Source organism: Myotis daubentonii, chromosome 2, assembly GCF_963259705.1.
Source record: "Myotis daubentonii chromosome 2, mMyoDau2.1, whole genome shotgun sequence".
Taxonomy (NCBI): Eukaryota; Metazoa; Chordata; class Mammalia; order Chiroptera; family Vespertilionidae; genus Myotis; species Myotis daubentonii.
In genome coordinates, this window is record NC_081841.1 from 13,843,872 (window position 1) to 13,861,903 (window position 18,032).

At 43.0% G+C, this 18,032-nt stretch overlaps 1 protein-coding gene across 2 annotated transcripts in view; it reads right to left on the reverse strand.

Annotated features, from left to right (window-relative positions):
* Positions 1-6,622, reverse strand: part of TXNRD1 (thioredoxin reductase 1) — a 56,568-nt gene extending 49,946 nt beyond the window's left edge. The window contains exon 1 of one of the 2 annotated variants that reach the window (XM_059681793.1): positions 6,483-6,622. The gene's annotated coding sequence lies outside the window, so the exon portion shown is untranslated. Of the gene's footprint in view, positions 1-5,058; positions 5,211-6,482 lie in introns of those variants that run through there. The other variant, XM_059681794.1, reaches the window with a different exon arrangement.
* Positions 6,623-18,032: the final 11,410 nt, after the last annotated feature.

Here is an 18,032-nt window from a genome sequence, read left to right on the forward strand (position 1 = left end):
TGCTTTGTTAGTTTCCACTTATTTTCTTCAGAGTTTGAGTTTCCTCCTCTGCCGTACAGAGGGGTTGTGACTCTACGTAAAAAGTCGTATACAAACATTCGTTGACAAACGTATTTTAAAGTACACACTCTGCCCTACAAACTTGTGCGAGAGATGAGAGATAGCAGAGTACCTAGCTAAATGACAAAAACACAGGTGCTCAATAAATACCAAAATAGACATCATGTGAATTTCTTCTCAACTGACCTGGACACACCTGCATAGACTGCTGAACACTGTTGACTGGTGGACAACACTGCTGTCATACAGCTCTTTAAAATTCTGAACTGCTTTATATGCTTCCTAGACTCTCTCCTGAACATCTTAGGGCTTGGTCTCTGACAAAGATAGCCCACCTTCACAAAACCAGACACCTTGTACCTAAACACCTCACTTAAGTGAGCCCTAACATCATTCATTCAACAAATATTAACTGAATGCACATTAGGTATTAAAACACAGAGAAAATATAAAAATAAATCATTTTCATCTTAAAGGAAGCTACCATTTAGTAGGCACAGAGGAATGCAGTTCCACTCGGCAAGCATCTAATGAATGAATTCCAAGTTGCCAGAGCTATGCTAGGAATACTAAGATTTGCATGGGCTCAGCCTTGAATCATGAGCACACCATCACACTAGGGAGATCAGGCATGTATCCCAATAGCAATAACACACAGCCAAGTGCCAGAAGTGTGAGTGCACCAAAGTGAACTGTATGGATAGGCTTGGGTTCCATTCCTGGCTCTGCCACTTAACTCGCTGTGTAATCTGGACATGCTCCTTAAATTCTCGGGGCCTCCATTTTCTCATCTGTAAAACTGGATGATAAACCATCTCCTTCATAGGACTAATGTGAGGATTTACTCAACCAGCTATTACAGCATTTAGAGTCTAGCACACAGTAGACATTCAATAAATGGTAGCTACTGTCATTAATAGGAATGTCTTTAAGTATTTGCTGAGCTCTATGTAATACAGATCTGGGATCACAGGCACAAAGAATTAAGACTAACTCTCTACTTCTGATGTGGAAGCCAAAAAAAAGTCACTGGTGGGCTTCCTCCTTTTCCAGAGAAGGATTTCTGGGAGCGCTGTGGGAGCACACAGGAGAGAAAGAATGGGCAAAGCTGGCCTTGTACTCTAACACAGGCAGTTGGAAGTGGGTTTGAGCAGGAAGTCAGGAATTGAAACAAAGAGCAGAGCAAAAAAAGGGACATTTGGGGACTATGGCTGTAACAGTATTCCCAGGAGCTTTCGGTAGGTGAGGGAGCAGAGCAGAAAATAACCAGAAAAATAGGTGGGACCCAGAGCTTTGAGGACACAAAATACCAAAGTAAGGAGTTTGCACGTTATCACCGGTAGAGATCTGGGGGCAGCACAGAAGCAATCAGCAAGATGACTGAACACAGATGGACTACAAAGAGAGGGACATCAGCAGTGGAAGGCAAATTAGAGACTGCTTTGGGCAAGAGGAATTAAGTACCTGAAATACTGGGCAAAGTTCAGATAGACTGCAGGCACACACATAGGAAGCAGTCAGGCCCTGGTAAGTGAACAGACAGGACAGGCCAGAGGAAATCTGAACCCTGGACCACCAGAATAGTGAAATAGGAAAAGATCAGCTACACAGCAAAAAAGACTTCTGTTATCACTGGGTTAAAGTGGGAGGAGGAGTCAATGGGTCGCAACATGGATTCAGCACCAGATAAATTCATTTTCGGTCCTAATAATCTATCCTCCTTTAAACTCTTGTTAGTCCTTACCCTTTTCCCTTTTCTTAAGTAAATTAGAGCCTGTTCACTTCCCTCATCTTCAAAGTTCTCCTCAGGACTCAACCCTTAACTAGACCAAAAGCAGGTACCCTCCTCATCTCCCTCGATGGAACTGTCTCAGAGGAAAGAATAAAAAGAAATGTTTTCTGTCAGTTTTGGTAGAATATTAGTAGAGAAGGTAATGGTTGGAGAGTTACTAAATTACCACTCATCTCCTGGTGTCTATTCAGTTAAGAGTCTGATTTCTGGTAACTGGAGATTAGGCTTGAAAGGAGGAGACCTGCCTTTATTTCAGTGTGTACCCACCTTCAAGGCTGGAACACGGGGCTACCGCGCCTGACCACTACCCGATCACATCTGAGCTCCTCTCACAACCGTCTCATAATTCACCTGGATTGTTAATCATGCACTGATTTGTGTCTGTCACCTGCTTTGAAGAAATTAAGTTCCATGTTGCCACAGTTTAAGTCTTATCTCCCAAACTACTATTTCAAACTACTGGGGACTACTACAGTCTTAGGTATGTCCAGCACTTAGTATTCCAATGAGCACTTTTTCATTCACTTTGCTGTTCCTCTCAATACCAACAAAAGGCATTTATGCAAGTGGTTTCAATGCTCTGGAAACCTAGAGACACTGATTTACATATAAGGTTCCCTATAAAGAATACTTGCATTATGCCCTTAAGAACTCAAATGTTCATGAAAGCCAGTTCCTTTGAGCAACAGGAACTGTATTTATAGTTCTCAGAATTTAGTAGCTCCTTAGTTCTAATTTTACACATGGACATACAAGTCCTAGCCACAGATAGCATATTACCCTATTTTTCTATTCACATATAAATTGTTACTCACCTGTTGAGTTACCATTAGCTATCTTCTAACTATTATATTTTGGGTATTAAAGAATAGTTCTTTGTCGCCGAGACCGGTTTGGCTCAGTGGGTAGAGCGTCAGCCTGCGGACTGAAGGGTCCCGGGTTCGATTCCAGTCAAGGGCATGTGCCTGGGTTGCGGGCACATCCCCAGTGGGGGATGTGCAGGAGGCGGCTGATCGATGTTTCTCTCTCATCGATGTTTCTGACTCTCTATCTCTCTCCCTTCCTCTCTGTAAAAAATCAATAAAATATATTTATAAAAAAAAAAAAAGAATAGTTCTTTGTTTCCTCACTTCTAATTATTTAGCAACCAATCCTGACTAAACTACCTTAAACATTAAAGTTCCAAACTTGGTATTTATAAGAATTACCTGAGGGGGCTTGCTTAAAAAAATAAATAAATAAAGGCAGATCCTAGCCCCTTCCAGAGGGCTTATTTAGCAAGGCCTCAGGTAAAGCCCAGGCATGCATGTTTAATAAGCACTCCAGAGAATTGTGTAGGTGTTCCGTAGACTATAGTTTTTGAAACGCTTCTTTAAAACCTTCTTCCTGTAGGCGGTCATCTGAGCTTATCAGTTCCTTGAAACAGGAATCTCACTCCCTTGTCTTCTACAGTACTATGAAAGCAAGGTGAGTTCTGCTGTTGCCACTGATACTTACTGAGGAGGAAAGGAGGCAAAGGAAAAAACTATTAAGAGAAGGGAGAAGAAGACATTTGTAAAAACTCCCTCTCCGTTATTTATGTTGCCATCAGAGTATGAAACCCTAACCTTTTTTTAAGGTGTAGACTTTAGGATTTTAACACTCAATTCTCCACTAAATAAATGCCTTTCTTTACTCAAACCCAATGTTCCTTAAAGGTTTTCAAAACCCACCAGTTAGCCCCAACTGTGGGCAACAATTGGCTGGAAATTCACAAACGTTTCAAACCAGTGGTCCTTATCTTGTGTCTCTTCCTCCATTCCTTAGTACTCATTAAAAACCCAAAATAAACCAAATGATACAGAGCTGAGTGGTAAGTTTACTTAAAAGAGATGTGCTAAATGATTTAATTGTGAGTTGGTAGTGTGCTTTTCATTCATGGTGTTGCACTTCCCTAAATGTCTGAAATTACCTATGATCATATGGAATTGAAAACATCAGATTATATCAGTAAAATGGGTCCAAAGCGTATAAAAACAGTGATTCTTTTTCCTCCCATTGATGTTAAAACCAGGATCATCTGTAGAATTTATATAAAGCTCAAATGCCTATATAACATTTTAAGTGCAATTTTATGAAATAGGTGGAACAAAGAGAACAATCAGACAGGAATATTAATAGACCTTTGTCTCATTTTCCCTGCAAACTAAAGGTCTGAGTAACACAACATATTTTAAATGAAGCCAAAAGCCTTTTTATCTCTTTATTGTCCATTAATTTGCTATTTGTCTTTGAAGTCTATCTCCATTTCCTATAACCATTTTTCAAAAACGTAAATAAAATTTTTAGAAGAATAATAAAAATGCAAATTAATTGCTAATATCCTTCCTAAAGGCACACATGTCTAAATAGATTTTGCATTTAACTGTGCCACAAGTTTACTTTCTCAGAAGGCAATGTGTTCAAATATGAGCTCCGTTTCTTAAAAATTATATAGATACACAGACAAGGACAAAAAGATAATTAGCAGAAATTAAAGCAGATGTGTCCGGTGATGGTCACCAACCCGATGTCGATCATCCCTGTTACACAGACAGCCCCTACACCAGCCTCAAGCATTCTGCCAGCGCCAGGGCATGACCCCTGCCTCGCTCGGGGGCCGACGGCAGGAGTGCAGCATGCTTGCCACAGCCAAAGGAAAGACTTCCCTCTTCCTTCCACACAATTGCTAACTCTGGGCTAGAAAGGGGACACCTGGAGAGAAACAAAACCACTCCACGAGCTTCCTGGTTGCTCTCCGTGCCCCGGGGTGTCTGGGTTTCCCTCCCAGAGAACAGAACAGGCGGACAGGGGCCAAAAACGACAAGCGTTTCCTGATCCCCCTTTCTCAGCAGTTCCCTAAACAAACAAGTCTACACTGCTCCTAAAAGTTCTTAAGTTATTTAGGTTTACGGGGAGAGAGGAAGGGACAATAGGAAAGGGACACTTTACAAAGATGCATTTTTAAAGATGAAGAGAGTTACATATTCCCTTCGCCAGCTCGCTTTACTCCACGTTTCATCCACTTCCAGTAACACGTGGGCCAGCCGCGCGTTTCCGTGTCATTTCCAAGGCCCGGCTCCTGTGGAGTCGGTGCACATCCGCCCGGCTTTGAAAGGCGGCGTGCGACCACGCGGGGCCCCCTCCCAGCGCAGCGGGCGGAAGAAACGTTGGCGTCTCCTACCTACCTTCAGGGTCGGACCATGGCCGCCCAGCTTTCTCCGTTTCACAAACACGGGCACGTCGGTCTCCGAGGTCACTCGGCCAGCGCTCGCTCGAGGCGCGGCCCGTCCTCCGCGGCACAGAAGCCGAGCGGGGCGCGGGTGAGGCGGGCGCTCGGGCCGCGGCGGGAAGTGCGCGCCGGGGGCGGGGCTTCCGCGAGCCCAGTGCGCGCCCCCCGGCGCCCCGCACCGCGCCTCCCGCGGAACAGCGCCCCCTGCCGCAGCCTGACCGCGACCTCGCCCGCGCCCGGCTCGGTCCCCCCAGGCCAGCGTTCCGGTCAGACCCGAGTCAGTCTCCTAGACATGCTCGCGCCGCCTTCCCAGGACATCCGGAACCCAGGAAAGCCTCCAAAAGGAAGCTTAGGGCACAATTACCTCAGCTTTTAAACGGAGCGGTTTGTAAAACACCTCCCAACTTAATCTTCCTTTAAACTGCATCCATACAGGACGTCAAAATCCAACTTCCAGCGTTTCTTGGAAATTTGAATCCGTAGGGCAGAATTACGAACACTCTTTCACTTAGGGTGATTATTTACCCGGCCTAAGCAATACAGCAACACCCTCCATGACATATGGGACCTAATGGTCCACTTGTACCCCTGAACTCTGAGAATGCATCAGTGACAGAACTAAAAAGACTCCAGTTACACTGGTACCAGGCCTATTCATGAGACAAAAACCACACCATCACTTAAAAGTAGAGTTGTTTATAACAGCAATAATAGCTCACACACTTGTGTAGTGGCTGGGCATATATAAACACAATCTTCACAACCTTCTTGAAGCAAGGCCTATCAGGTCCATTTCACAGACAGGGACACTGAGGCACAGAAAAGCTAACTTGCCCAAGGTCACAAGCTGGTCCACAGCAGGTGGAGGACCCACACTCGGGCAGTGTGGTGTGTGCTTTTACACACTGTCCTGTATGGCCTGAAGAAGTCAGGTAACAGCCCTGGCTCCTCTCTGCTGCCCCGCTTAATTGCCTAGGGCGAGTCCAACGATTCTGAGCCTTGAACATGTAAATACATGTACTTTGCCAACCTCTCAGGATTTCCGGGGACCCGGTGGTGTGAAAATCCTGGAAAAGCGTCGTGAAATTATTACACTCTCTTAATGCTGTCGAGGATCTGTCAAGGTCGTGCACTAAGAAACGAAACAAAAAACCATTTTCTCGGATATTCTGCAAGCAAACTGTCTCCACAAAGAAGAGCGAGGGGAAGGAAACCGCCAGGGGTCCAGTGTCCCCTACCCCAGGTGAAGCTTTCACTAGCCCGGGCTAAGAGCCTCACCCTCCCTCAGACACCCCTGCGTTCCCCGGCACCCAGCAGGCGGGGTTCGGGTCCCGGCCGCTCGCTCGGGGCGGGTCGGCTGTCAGGTCACCCAAGGCTTACATGCACACGCGCTCCTGGGCCTCGGGCCCTCCTTCAGGTGTCCCGCACCGTCCGCTCCGCTCCGCTCCGATGCAATGCGGGACTGAAGCGAACAGTGGAGCCGCTGCAGGTTCCCGGTGGCTACGGGAAGCCACGCCTTGTGTGAGCCGAGCGGTGGCAGAAAGCCAGAGTCAGAATGACAAAGCAGAAATCCGCGGCTCGTGCAGCCCTGGCGACCTACGCCCGCGGCTCGGCTAGCTAGGCTCCCCCAAGGGTGACGCCACATCCTCTTCCTGCTGATAGCGCCCCCAACCCAAGAAAAGAACAAAAACAATTTAAGGAATGTCTGGAACCAGAGCCCAAAAGAAGAGTGGGTTTTCAATGAACAACACTGGACTATGCCCTAAGGCGGTGACTTCAGAACTTTGCTGCCCAGTGTTATCACGGGAGGATCTTATAAAAAATCGCTGGCACCTGGTTCCCACCTCCCCACCCCCGATATTCGGATGGAATGGGTATGGGGTGCCACCTGGGCATGAGTTTTGTTTTGTTTTCTTAACTCCTGGGTATTCTATAGAGTGAACAGCAAAGTGAGGGGGGACCCAGTGCCCTCAGGTAATGGATTAGTCAGCCTGGCAATTCCCTAAAGGAAGTTACTATACCCTGACTAACCCTGAAACGAACTGACAAATTGCACCAACACACAACTTCCCCTTAGAGTTCTTCCTCCTTGTCCCACTCAGGTTCAGGTTTGTCATGGATGTTTTAAGGAAAACTGAAGAGTATACAACTCCAGCCATGCCAAGCCACCTGTAGCTGCCCAAGTACCCGTGGGACCCGTTCTCTCTCATATATCCATGCTCTGTCATATTCTGAGACTTGCACTAGTGGCCAGCTATGTATATTTGCTGAATAAATAAATAAATGAATGTCTTCCCCACCTCTTTGTCTGGATACTGCCAGACTGAAGCAGACTTAGGTGAAAGGGTTGCTGGTTTCTTAAGGCTGTGAGAAACCACACTTATGACCTGGCAGACAAACACAATCCACTTTTTTGAGCCCCTTCCCATCCTCTCAGCTTCTGAACGTGCACAAACGCACGCACGCAGGCACGCATGTGTGCACTAACCTGACACTTTCCTACCTGATAACCACTATTAGGTAGGGAAAGTGAGAGCGTGCCTCACCTGATTCTGGGGCCCTTAGAACAGACGATGGTCAGGATACAATGTTTTAAGGAGCAAAGAATGAAAATTGTGTCAGAAAGAAAGCTGGGACTAAGGGAGAAAACAAACTCTGTACTAACCATTTTATAGGCCGTAGCTCATTTAATCTATACAGTAATAGCCATGAACCACGGTCATAAACTCCTCCTTCTTAAAAATATATAGAAACTATACCTTACTCAAAAGTCTTAGGAGAGGGACTTTAAAATCATTTACCTTGAAATAAGTACTAAAAGCAAGTGATAAGGACTGATTTCTAAGAACCCTGTACGACAGACAGGTCAGCATTACCATAGTTAATATTTTTTAACAGCATACCAGAAAAGGCTAATAAGGCATCTTAAGTTCACACTATTCTTAAATGAGCAAATTATAGTACAAATAGCTAGAATAATGCAGCAGTTATTTTTTTAAGTAAAAAAAAAAAATCACCATTTTTAAAAACCTTCACTTTTTTTTAAGCCCTTTTTGCTACTGTTAGGGACCAGATGCCTTACCCTTGTCACAAAATAAAACATTCTTTAGTTCTATTTAGTTGCTGGTTAATGGAAGAAGTGCCTCATCTCCCATTTTCCATGATGCAGCATTTGTTCTAGTTATACATTTTATGTTATTCCCCTTGCCTGACTTCTCTTCCCTCCCTAAAGGCCTACTCTTTCAAAGCTCATCTGAAATGTCACTTCCTCTGGGAGGGCTTCCCTGATTCCAACTCAGTGTTTATCGATCCTCCCCTTTTCCGTGTCCCCAAATAACTAAAAATAATTACAAGTCATCTAAATCCAAGAGAGCTTTGAGAAGGCAAACCCTTGTTTGATTAATCTTGTCACCCCAGAACCTGCTATATATAGTAAGTACTCAAAAAATCCTTGAAAAGGCCCTCTGTTCCTGAGCTAACATCTAAGCACTCTATAAACAGATCTATGCAGGTGTTTGATTAAGGGTCCTATTGCATTGAACTACTGTTCCTCCTACAAATAAGTCTCTCTCACCTCACTGAGCTAGAACACCTTTCTGACACCCAAATCTCTGCTTAAACCTTCAGTAGCTCTCCAGGACCCTCAAGATAAAGTCCAAACTCCTCAATTGTACTGACTTGGCCAGGCTCACTCTTGTTAAACCTAGATGTCCACATATTCTGCACCCAAAACATTGCTGGAAAAGACAGAAATTAAAAGTGATTTCACTTTAAAGTCAAGTGACATATTGAGGTATGCTTCAAAGCTTCTCAACAAGGCTTTGCATCTCCGATATATTTATTTTCCCTGTTTCCAAAGTTACTATTGCATTCTTATTCCTCTTTTGTCAAACCTCTAATACACCTACAGCTTACCATGGGCTCATAACTTGCTTTTTCTACTTTAAGAACATTGAATCAACTAAGCAGAACTCCCTCCTACTTCCCTCTCAACCTCCACTTGTGTGTGGATTCTCATCTTTCCTTGTCTTCTCAATCTTCAGTAACTTCACTCATGGTATCATCAATTTCTGGTTCTCTACCTGATCATTCCCATCACCATACAAACACACTGTAGTTTTCACATTAAAAAAAAAAAAAAGCCTTCCATCATTCCATGTGCTCCAACCCTCATAGTTACCATCCCATTTCTTTGCTCCCCTTCACAGAAAAAAAAAAAAAAATGAGGGAAAATTCTTTATAACCTGAAAAAGAAAAAATAAAGTAGGATAGGGAGGTGTAGGAAAGCATGTCTCTTTGGCATGAGGTTTATTTTAGGTTGATTATTTTTAAGAAACAAAAGGCTCAGAAAGAGCTTTTTAACTCCCTCTTAACTGCCTAAAAGAATTTAGATCAGTGGTACCTAACATGGGGCACATGCCCCACAAGGAAGCAATTTGATTTTTAAGGGGGGGCAACTGGAGAATGAGTTATTAACAGTGAATTTTTTGCATTTCTTATGGTTCTAGGGGACTCATATACAGTATATAAGTATATATTGTGACATTTATGCATTTCAGTTCTCTATTATGTTTTGAAACTTTGCTATTTTTTCGTATCATTTTATATTATCTTTTTAACAATTTCTTAGTGATTTCTTCCTCAGTACTTCACCTGTCCTTTTGTACTTTTATTTTTCTCTTTCATGGATGCCATGTTCTTTGGAAGCTTATTTAGACCAAATTAATGGCCTTTTGGGCTTCCTCCACGTGAATGGGAGCTCACTTTTTGAATAATAAGAATTATATGTCACGGGGGGCATCAGGATTTTAGAGATGCTTAGGTGGGGCATGGCCAAAAAAAGGGTGGGAACCACTGATTTAGATAGAGAGCCTGTTCCAGGAAGAGGATCTATCACCAGGGATAACTGCAAATAATATGAGGTGTAGTGAGCCGGGGACCTTAGCAAAGCCTGCTTATTCAAAGTACTCCCTCTAATAGACTTTGCATGGCATAGCAAACATTTGTTTACCAAACATTATTTTGCCATCTCCATGTGAAGTCCCAAATGCCTATTCCTTCTCTTCAGCTCTGGATGGCATATAAGCCATTGTCAATTACCTGACTGTTTTTGCGCCTCAGATGAAATTAAACTTGATTTTCTGCAATTAACTTGTCTCATCTCAACTTAATTCTTAAACCATCTAGAAGAGTAGAGGAGAAAATTTTCCTCCCTGACAGAAGCCAAGAAAGATCTAAGAATATGATCAATGTCAGTCTCCAGTTTTAGAATAGCACAGCTCAATAGAAGTTTCTGTGATGATAGAAATGTTCACGTGTGACTGTTGAGCACTTATAATATGGCTAGTGCAAGTAGAGACCTGAAGTTTTTGTTACTTGTTTAATTAATTTAAATGTAAATAGCCACATGTGGGCAGGGACCAGGATTATTTATGCTCATCATGATGTTCCCAGAACTTAATACAGGGCCTACATATATAGTAGTTGCTTAATAAATATTTGTCAAAAGATTCAATCTGTAAAATGGTATATTATTAGTTAATTTGTGGGTCCCATCTTTTTCCAATGAGGAAAGGGGGAAAAAGACTTTATGTGGTGCCCTAGCTGGTTTGGCTCAGTGGATGGAGCATCAACCTGTGGACTGAAGGGTTCCGGGATCGATTTTAGTCAGAGGCACGTGCCCGGGTTGCGGGCTCGATCCCCAGTAGGGGCTTGCAGGAGGCAGCCAATCAATGATTTTCTCTCATCATTGATGTTTCTATCTCTCTCTCCCTCTCTGAAATCAATAAAAATATATCTAAAAAAAAAAAAGACTTTATATGGTGTGGGAGCACAGCTGCTCCTCGAACCTGCACACACCCCTGACCCTGCTGTTACACAAATTGTTGGGGAGTAAGTTTCTCCTTGACCCTGCTCCGCTATACTAACTGTTGGGTCTGAGACCCTCTGCCAGGGACTGACCTCCTTGGACGTGAGGTCTTTAAGAATTTGCTCTATCCCAGAGGGTAGATGGGATAATAAATGAGAACATACTGGGTGGTCTGAGTAAAATAACAATTGTAATATGCCTATGAGCATGCCTGGAACATAGTAGGTACTCAAATGTGATGGCCCATCAACTTCACAGAGGGAAAGCAAATAATAGTATGGGAGAAGGCCTTAAAAAAGCAAGTGATATCTATAAGGGAACCATATCTTGAGGAATAATGGGAGTAGAAGTAACCCCTAAGGATTTTTCACTGCTTATGTGCCCGGTGTAAATCTGGGTCTCTACATGACTCATTTAATCCTCACCACAATCCAGTGAGTGAGATACTATTATTTTCCCCATTTTACGGCTGAAAAAGACCCCACTTATGGACAGTGAGGATAATTATCTTGCCCATGATCACTGAGCTAATAATTGACAGAGCTGAAACTGCCACTCAGCCCTTGGCTCTTACCACAGTGCTGTTCCAGCTCTTGAACAGATTTTCAAGAGGAAAGATACTGCTTGTTGTTGCATGTTATACAGAAGCATAAGGGAAGATGAAACTATAAATATGTTAGATTTAGCTTGGGATTCACAAGGCAGCTAGGGATTTAGCTCTTTTCCCCTACATTCTCAAAATCATCCATGTATTACACCCATATTACAAAATTACAAACTGAAATTCCAGGAAATGAAGAGTCTTGCCAAAGGTCACAAAGCAGGTGTGTTAGATTTGCCATATAAATCCAGGTGTGTCTATCCCTAAATCCACTGTTTGTCTTACAATTCAAAAGTGTATGTAGTGAGGTACAGACTAAAAAGAAGTAAAAGCAACATGATTTAAGGACAAAAAGAAGCATTAACTTTCTGACATGACCAGGGCAGACTTCATGCATGAAATACCTGCCCTGAAAACTGCTCAGGGGACCATGATTTCTGAGAAGCCTCTGAGCAAACATAGGACTAGTCACTCTTTTACATACAACAAGCTGCAGTAATGCCGTCTGTGTACACGCCTGCCAACCTTAGTACTGCCACTTACTGAGCACCTGTGTGCCAGGAGCTTCACATGTCCTCATGAATCATCTCAATAAGCCTTTGGGATATGTATTACCATCTCCATTTGCAGATGAGTAAACTCAAGGTCTGACAGCAGCCCGGGATTGACGCCCTCATTCCCTTCCTTCTCCACCACACTATTTTTCACTTGAGGGGCTGGTCTTTGAATCCCTAGTACCTGGCACAGTGCCTTTCCCATAGGAGGCACTCACTCAAGATTTAGATTATATGCCGAAACCGGTTTGGCTCAGTGGATAGAGCGTCGGCCTGTGGACTGAGGGGTCCCAGGTTCGATTCCGGTCAGGGGCATGTACCTGGGTTGCGGGCACATCCCCGGTGGGAGATGTGCAGGAGGCGGCTGATCAATGTTTCTCTCCCATCGATGTTTCTAACTCTCTATCTCTCTCCCTTCCTCTCTGTAAAAAATCAATAAAATATATTTTAAAAAAAAGATTTAGATTATAGTGGAAATAAAACATTTTTAATGTAGAAAATCTCTGACCAGCAGAGCTTCAGGAGGTACAGGCTCTATTGCAGTAAACTTTCAGATGTCTCATCTTGTAAAACGAGATCAACCACCCTCACCCCCAACCAAGAAGATGTGTATTCATTAATAGTGGTAAACAGATGGAAGAAGTGACACAGCTTATTATTATTAACCTCTAAATTTTTAAACCCTATTTGAGTTGATATTAAGAGGAACATCCCCTCTAATTTCTCTTATTCATTCCCACAACTTCAAACCTCACCTATAGAGTAAACCTCCCCACTCATCCAGACCTATGTACCCACTAGCCTATAGATCCACACTGGACAATCACAACGTGTCCAAAACCAAGTTCATGATCTTCCTAGTCTAAATCCTGCATCCTCTCTAAATGATGATTCCACCATCATCTTTCTTCATGGCAGAAATCAATGCAGTATGCTTGACTTCTTCCTCTACTTCATCCTGCATGGGATTATGATCATGTATCTCTGCATTAAAACATCCCTTAGCCCTGACCGGTTTTCTCAGTGGTTAGAGCATTGGCTCTTGGGCCAAAGGGTTGTGGATTCGATTCCCAGTCAAGGACATGCACCTTGGTTGCAGGTTTGATCCCCCTGCCCCAGTCGGGGCGCATGCAGAAGGCAACCAATCTCTCTCTCTCTCTCTCTCTCTCTCTCTCTCTCTCTCTCTCTCTCTCACTCTCCCTCTCTCTCCCCCTCCCTTCCACTTTCTCTAATGGAAAAAATATCTTTAGGTGAGGATTTAAAAAAAATTTCCCCCTAAAGAAGAACCAGATCTTATTCACCTGTGTTTCCTCAGAGCCTATTGCACTGGCAAGACAGATGCACAAATATTTGAGTGATTATTCATTTTTATGTATTTCTTTCCAGTCCTTTCCTATGCTTTTTAAAGCAAGATGTGGCTATTTTACACTCTGGTGGTTTTTTTTGTTTGATTGTCTTTTCTTTTCTTTTTTTAATTAAATCTTTATTGTTCAGATTATTACAGTTGTTCCTCTTTTTGCCCCCCATAGCTTCCCTCCACCCAGTTCCCACCCCACCCTCTGCCCTCACCCCCCCTCACCCCCACTGTCCTCATCCATAGGTGTACGATTTTTGTCCAGTCTCTTCCCGCATCCCCCACACCCCTTTCCCCCCACAAGAATAGTCAGTCCACTCCCTTTCTATGCTCCTGATTCTATTATAATCACCAGTTTATTCTGTTCATCAGATTATTTATTCACTTGATTTTTATTTATTTATTTATTTATTTTAAATATATTTTATTGATTTTTTACAGAGAGGAAGGGAGGAGGGATAGAGAGCTAGAAATATCGATGAGAGGGAAACATCGATAAGCTGCCTCCTGCACACTCCCCACTGGGGATGTGCCCGCAACCAAGGTACATGCCCCTGATCAGAATCAAACCCGGGACCCTTGAGTCCACAGGCTGACACTCTATCCAAACCAGTTGGGCTATTCACTTGATTTTTAGATTCACTTGTTGATAGATGTGTATTTGTTGTTCATAATTTGTATCTTTACCTTTTTCTTCTTCTTCCTCTTCTTAAAGGATACCTTTCCACGTTTCATATAATACTGATTTGGTGGTGATGAACTCCTTTAGCTTTTTCTTATCTGTGAAGCTCTTTATCTGACCTTCAATTCTGAATGATAGCTTTGCTCGGTAAAGTAATCTTGGTTGTAGGTTCTTGGTATTCATCACTTTGAATATTTCTTGCCACTCCCTTCTGGCCTGCATAGTTTCTGTTGAGAAATCAGCTGACAGTCGTATGGGTACTCCCTTGTGGGTAACTGGCTGTCTTTCTCTTGCTGCTTTTAAGATTCTCTCTTTGTCTTTTGCTCTTGGCATTTTAATTATGATGTGTCTTGGTGTGGTCCTCTTTGGATTCCTTTTGTTTGGGGTTCTCTGTGCTTCCTGGACCTGTAAGTCTATTTCTTTCACCAGGAAGGGGAAGTTTTCTGTCATTTCTTCAAATAGGTTTTCAATATCTTGCTCTCTCTCATCTTCTGGCACCCCTATAATTCTGATGTTGGTACGCTTGAAGTTGTCCCAGAGGCTCCTTACACTATCTTCATATTTTTGGATTCTTTTTTCATTTTGCTTTTCTGGTTGGGTGTTTTTTGCTTCTTCGTATTTCAAATCTTTGACTTGATTCTTGCGATCCTCTAGTCTGCTGTTGGAACTCTGCATAATATCCTTTATTTCAGTCAGTGTATGCTTAATTTCTAGTTGGTCCTTTTTCATAACCTCGAGGGTCTCACTAGATTTCTTGAGGGTCTCACTACATTTATCGGCGGTCTCACCAGACTTTTTGAGGGTCTTACTAAATTTATCGGTGGTTCCTAGAAAGTTCTTGAAAAACCTTAAAAGTGTGGTTTTGAACTCTATATTTGCTTTCCTCCATTTCTGTCATTTGTATCCTTTTTCTTTGTCTCCGAATTTTTTATGCTTCCCTGTGTTGATAGGGTGGCTTTCTGTGCTAGGTGTCCCTATAGGGCCCAGTGGCTCAGCCTCCCCAATTACCTGAGGTGGACACTCTTGGTGCATCCCTTTGTGGGCTTTGTGCACAGTCTTGTTGTAGTTAAGCCTTGGTTGTTGTAGGTATCACTGGGAGGAATTGACCTCCAGGCCAATTGGCTGTGAGAATCAGGTGTGTCTACAGTGGGAGAACTTCTGTGCTGAAGACACCCTTATGGGGCAAGACTTGCTTCAGTGGGGCTTTGGTGCTTACTGAGTCTTCCCTCTGAGTGTGTCCCTTATGGATCTGAGGAGTTGTAATCTGGATGGTCCCCCTCTGACCACTGGGTACAGTGGCTCTTGGATCTAAGGAGGTGCTAATTTAGCCTCTGCCTGAGGCTACCCAGCAGAAGCTATGAAGAGATCTGCAGATTCCCCTTCCTTGTTTGGGGATTGGAGGTGCCCAGATGAGGCCCAGTGGTGAAGCAATGCAAGCTGCTGTGGGGCCTTGGACCTTCTCTTGGAAGTTCTGGGTCTGTCTAGCCCAGCTGCAGTTTGTTAGGTAATTTTCAGATTGCAAAGGGCCAGGCCTTTCATATGCAAAAGCCTCTGCTGCAGCTTGGGTGGGGCCGGGTCTCAGGGGATCAACAGGGTGGAGCAAACAGCTACGGCTGATCCTCAGCCCTGGCCTAAGGGGCCCGCGTCTCAGTGTCCCGGTAATTGCTGCAAGCACCTCTGAGAGAAAGCTGCCCTCGAGTTCCGAGTTCTGCCCACTGCCAGACAGTCCAGTTTCTCCCCATATGAGTGTGGGTCCCCAGAAACTTCCCAGAACTGGAGTTCATAGCAGTCGGGAGCTTGTGACTCCCTCCCGATTCAGAAAGACAGCCGCGTCCTCAGTTGCCAGCCCTTGCTGCGTGCGCCTCCATACTTCTGCACTTTACTTCCGCACCTCCTCTGAGTCTCAGTGCTTTTCTCTTTCCTTCTAGTTGTAAGATTTCCACTCAGCCAGCCTTCCTGTGGTTCTGGATGATGTCTGTTTTGTCTTTTCATTGTATTTTTGAATTTGTGGGAGGCAGCAATTTCCGGTGTTTACCTATGCCGCCATCTTGGTTTTCCTCGCTCTTTGTTTTTTTAGCATGATTTGCTTTTCTATTTTTTGAAATACTGTTTTTATTTTTATTCAATAAGCTCTTTGTTTTTTAATTAAACATTATTATAGAAAATTTTCCCATGCTATTAAAAATTCTATGTGAATCATTTTTAATGGCAGCTAATAGTACATGAGTTAGTAGCTACTACTGAACACTGACTACGTATCAGGAACAGTACCAGGCACTTTACATCCATCCTCATTACATCCCCACTTGATAGATGAGGAAACAAAAGCTCAGAGGAGCAAAGAGCCCTCTACTTATGACTATGATTAATGAAGGCAAGACTCCTATCATTTATGTATAAGAGCAGGTCCTCCAATATTTGTTGAAAGAATGAAAAGAATGTACACCTAGCAATTAAAAAGAGATTTATCTTGCCTTATAAAAAGCTTAATCTAAATCTATCCTTTTTATATCTAAGTACATTGGGAAGATGACATTAATTAAACACTATGTTAGATGCATTGCAAACATTATCTTATTTAATCCTAACAACTCAGAGAAGTTGTTACCTGGTAAGGATTTGAACCCAGGTCTGCATGGTACAAAACCATATTTTCTACCTTCTATAAAATGTGTGAGCTATTTTCTTTTTGTTGTTGTTAATCATCACTGAAGGAAATTTTTTCCGTTAATTTTTAGAGAGAATGGGAGGGAGGGAGATGGAGAGAGATGGAGAGAGAGAGAGAGAGAGAGAAAGAGAGAGAGAGAGAGATAGAAACATTGATGTGAGAGACACCCATCAGCTGCTTCCTGCAGGTGCCCCAATGGGACCGAGGATCAAACTTGCAACCCAGGTACATGCCCTTGACCAGGAATTGAACCCAGATCCTTAGGTCCTGGGGCCAACACTCTAACCGCTTAGCAACCCAGGCCAAGGCTGTAAGTTGTTTTCTTAAATGGATAATCAACTCCTTACCCTCCTTGCATTCATTCCAAACAGACATTTACTTAAACAGTGGTATATATGTATGGATCCTTAAATGAACGCTACATAGCCACTGGTCTCCATCCTCGTGACCCATTTACATAAGAGCAAAGCACACACTAGGGGTCCAATCAGTGCTTATTTCCATAAGTAGCACTAATACAGGTATAAAAAGCAGCCTGGTGGGGTGCGTCTGTTTCTGTGTATAGACCTGGGAGGGAAGCACCATAACCAACAAGATCATAAGCACAGGTTAGCTCAGAGAACTAGTCAGCATTAAGAGCCTGGCCTTTGGAGTCAGATGCCCTAGTTTCAGTTCCAGCTCTGTCAGCTACTGGTTGTACAATGTTGAGCAAGTTATCTAACCTCGTTATGCCTCATTTCCTCATCTGTGAACATAATCTCACAGGACATGATTAAGTTAGTTAGCACTTGAAGTGCTTAGAGCAGTGGTTCACAGCAATTGCCATATCAGGGCTTCCTGCCATTATTATTATTCCATGAGGAACATGAACAGACAATTCAGATAATGAATTACAATTAATAAGATGCAATTCAGATAATGTAATATAACATATAGAAAAAGTTTGCCTCATTAATAATCAAAGAAATACAAATTAAAATACAGACCCTTTTACCTCTCAAATTGGCAAACAATAATTTTTGAAAACCGATTATTATTTAACATTTCATTGAGCTTGTGGGGTTATCAATTAGTACACATCACTTAAAAGGCTCTAGAACTTGAGAAATGTTCATACTGTAACCCAGAAATTCATTCCAGTAATCTATCCTAAGGAAAAATTCTAAATACAGCAAAAACTTTATGTACAAAGAAAAATAATT